The sequence below is a fragment of the Capsicum annuum genome, chromosome 10 (assembly GCF_002878395.1).
Source record: "Capsicum annuum cultivar UCD-10X-F1 chromosome 10, UCD10Xv1.1, whole genome shotgun sequence".
Taxonomy (NCBI): domain Eukaryota; kingdom Viridiplantae; phylum Streptophyta; class Magnoliopsida; order Solanales; family Solanaceae; genus Capsicum; species Capsicum annuum.
The window spans coordinates 204,368,838-204,372,812 of NC_061120.1; positions in this window are offsets into that span (position 1 = coordinate 204,368,838).

Sequence of the window (3,975 nt, forward strand, 5' to 3'; positions counted from 1 at the left end):
ATAAACCAAGTGAGGATATACATAATGATGAGAATCCAAGATGTAGTACATATCAAAGAACGTCAACTTCATTTGGATCGGATTTTGTAACATTTCTCTTAGAAAATTAGCCTCAAACATTTAAAGAAGCGATGGTGTCTTCGGACTCATCCTTTTGAAAAAAGGTAATCAATAGTGAGATTGATTCAATCTTAAGAAACTATATGTGGAAGTTGGTTGATCTTCCTCCAGGAAATAAGCCTTTAGGTTCTAAATGGATCTTCAAAAGGAAAATAAAAGCTGATGGTACTATTGATAAAAACAAGGCTATACTTGTTGTAAAAGCTTTAAACAAAAGGATGCCTTTGATCACTTTGATACATACTTGCCAGTAATAAGCATAACATCAATTCGGATGTTAATTACCTTGGTGGCAGTATATGGTCTTGAAATCCATCAAATGGATGTGAAAATAGCATTCCTAAATGGTGAATTGGAGGAAGAAATTTACATGGAACAACCTGAGGATTTTGTGGTTCCAGGAAAATAAAATAAGGTGTGTAAACTTGTTAAGTCACTTTATGGACTAAAACAAACACCTGAACAATGGCATGCGAAGTTTGACCAAACCATGTTGGCAAACAGGTTCAAGATTAATGACTGTGATAAATGTGTTTCTATTAAAGACACTCCAAATCACCAAGTCATTATTTATTTGTATGTGAATGATATGTTGATCATCAGTAGAGACTTTTCAGACATAAATACTATAAAATGAATGCTTGATAGAAAGTTTGATATGAAAGACCTTGGAGTTGCAGATGTGATATTAGGAATAAGAATCCATAGAACTCCACAAGGGTCGGCATTGTCACAGTCTCATTACATCAAAAAGGTACTTGACAAATTCAAGTATATGAGATTTGGTATTAGCAAGACTTCATTTGATGTGAGCTTCGCACTTTGAAAGAATGAAGGGGAAAGTGACTCACAATTGGAGTACGCAAGAGTGTTGGGATGTTTAATATATATAATGAATTGTACATGAATAGACATAGCATGTGCTATTAGTAAGTTGAGTCAGTACATGAGTAATCCCAATAAAACTCATTGGATGGCAATGAAAAGAGTTTTAGGGTATCTTAAATACACTCAAGACTATGCTTTGCATTATAATAAATATCCTGCGGTAATTTAAGGATATAGTGATGCAAATTGGATCACCAGATTGATTGAAGTAAAATCCACGAGTGGATGTGTATTTACTATAGGTGGAGGAGTAGTCTCTTGGAAATCATCCTAACATACATGTATTTCTTTCTCTATAATAAAATTTGAATTTATCACATTAGATAAAGCCGACGAAGAATTTGAATGGCTCTAAAATTTCTTGAAAGATATTTCTTATTAGCCCAAACCATTGGCACCAGTATGTATACACTGTGATAGCCAAGTGGCGATAGGTAAGGAAGGGAGCATGATGTATAACGGTAAATCTTGTCATATAAGACAGAGACATAATAAAGCTAGAGAACTACTCTCTAGTGAAATTATCACTTTGACTATGTAAAGTCAAAGAATAATATATTGGATCTACTTACAAAAGGCCTGTCTAGAGAAGGAGTTGAAAGGACATCCAACGGAATGGGTTTAAGGCTTAGGACAAGTCAGCATGACGGTAACTCTACCTAGTAGATTGGATATCCCAAGAGCTAGGTTCAATGAGTTCAAACAAAGTTATGTCTGACAGGTTCAACATTGTCAATTTACCCAACCTCTTATCATGATGTAGAAAATATTTAGTGAACGAGGATAAGACGTATAATGTGAAGTCTTTTAGTGATTATATAAATTTGGTAGATTTAACTAAATAGTTTAATCTACAAGATTGAGAATTTAAAAATCACCTATGCGAAGCCTCTTCAAGGAGAATGTTAGTAAAGGCTTATTCTCTAAGCTCTTATGAAACTGGGACGTGTTCATGGCTGAAATGAGCAAAACCATGAGAACCATAAATGATAAGAGGCTGGTTGTGTGACATGTGTTGTCTAGATGTACATTAAAGCTTGACGGTTCAAAGATATCAAATCTACCGATTGACCGAGTGCATCTGATGCATGTTCACTACTGAAAGTTCAAAGGGGAAACCCACTTATATCTAGATGCAATTAGTCTTTTCTAATTAATCACATGTTTTTCCATAAATTCTTCAAAATATAGCCATTCCCCATCTATGTTGGGGATTGTTGGGTTCAAGATGTATGTGTGAATAGAAAATGGAGGGAAAAATAGTTGAAAGAAATTGAGTCCACACTAAAATGGAAAGTGTACTCAAATTGGAAAGTATACTAAATTCTCCCACATTGTTGGGAGAAAAAAGCTTTCAAGTGTTTATATTGAGAAACACATATCCACTTGGATAGTGACGCAAGAACAAGGTGGTGCCTCGCGTTGTCGTCGTCGCTTGCTCGCTCGGCTCGGCTTCGGATTTGGATTTATCAAATGATCAATCGATGAGATATATTTTTTAGACAAATTATATTTGAAACTTGAAGAACAAGTAAAATTTAAACCAAAATAATCTGATAGAATTAATTTTATCCATGTGGGGGAGCATTTTGGTCGCATGAAAATGCATGGACAACGCACCTCGAAGGGATGCGATCCTTCGATGTAAAAGGCACACTGTTTGAGTGCATGTGCAGCACAGACTGAGCGCAGGTGACGTGACTGTACTGAAAAAGGTGCCTTTTCCAGATCTAGTGCATCCTTTCAGAAGGGGCACATTAAGGCTATAAATACCTGACATATTCCTTAGGTATAGACATGATTTTTGATAGAAAAAACGCTCTTCTTCTCTACAAAAACTCACTGTGATCATTAGCCGTTGAGTAAGTTCAACGAATCTAATAATTTGAGGTACCGCTATTGTTGGATTGAAAGTCATTTTATCCTGGGAGGAAAATTCCATAACTTTGGGTACAGTGAGGGGAATTGTTCCTTAAGGACACTCCGTGAATTCGGAGGACTTGGCTTTAAATTTCTATTTCATCTTATTTTTGAAACTATAACACACTTCTTGAATAGATTATTTATTATCTTCTGTTGAAGGTGTTGTATAACTTCATAGGTGTTCTTGTTTTTAGACTTAAACTTGTGTTGAAGTTGTTGTGTGCCTAAATATAGATTCTGATACCTGAAAACATTGAAAATAACACCCCCTTCTTCTCATAAGAGTTGGTAAAATTTTGTACCTTTTTTAAGGAAAAGTTATTTAATAGTGTGATTTGGCTCATACATTTGTTATTAATTTTTGAAAAAAAAATATTTAATTATTTCTTGATTTTTTAAAGTCAACTATTTTGAGACATAATTTTTTTAGCAAATATGCCAACTATTTTGAGATGGGGTAGTTCTATATTTTTCTTTCTAACTAGTTTAGGTGTACGCGTGTTGCGCGCGTACCTCACTTTAATGAGTTCAAACATTATATTAAATAAAGTATTTATTTAAATAAGATGAATATAACAATTAAATTTAATATTTTATGAGTATGTAAAGATAAAAAATTTATTTATTAAATCTAATCTTTATTAAAAATATTTTAAAAAGTCGATCGACATTCATCTAGTATCTGTAAGTTGCAACAAAATAATACAATGATAGAGACATCAAAATGATACAATTAAATCTAATCTTTACACACAAAAAATTTCTTAAAGTCGTCCGACACTCATCTACTATCTGTAAACAATAACAAAATAATACGATAACAGAGGTATCAAAATAATACAACTAAATATAACCTTTACTTAAAAAAAAATTCTCAAAGTTGATCAACATTTATCTATCACATGTAAACTGCAACAAAATAATAAGATAAAAGTGATATCAAAATAATATAATTAAACTTAAATTTTACACATAAAATTTTTTCAAAGCCGATCGAGATTCATCTACAAACTGTAAACTACCACAAAATAACAAATTAACATA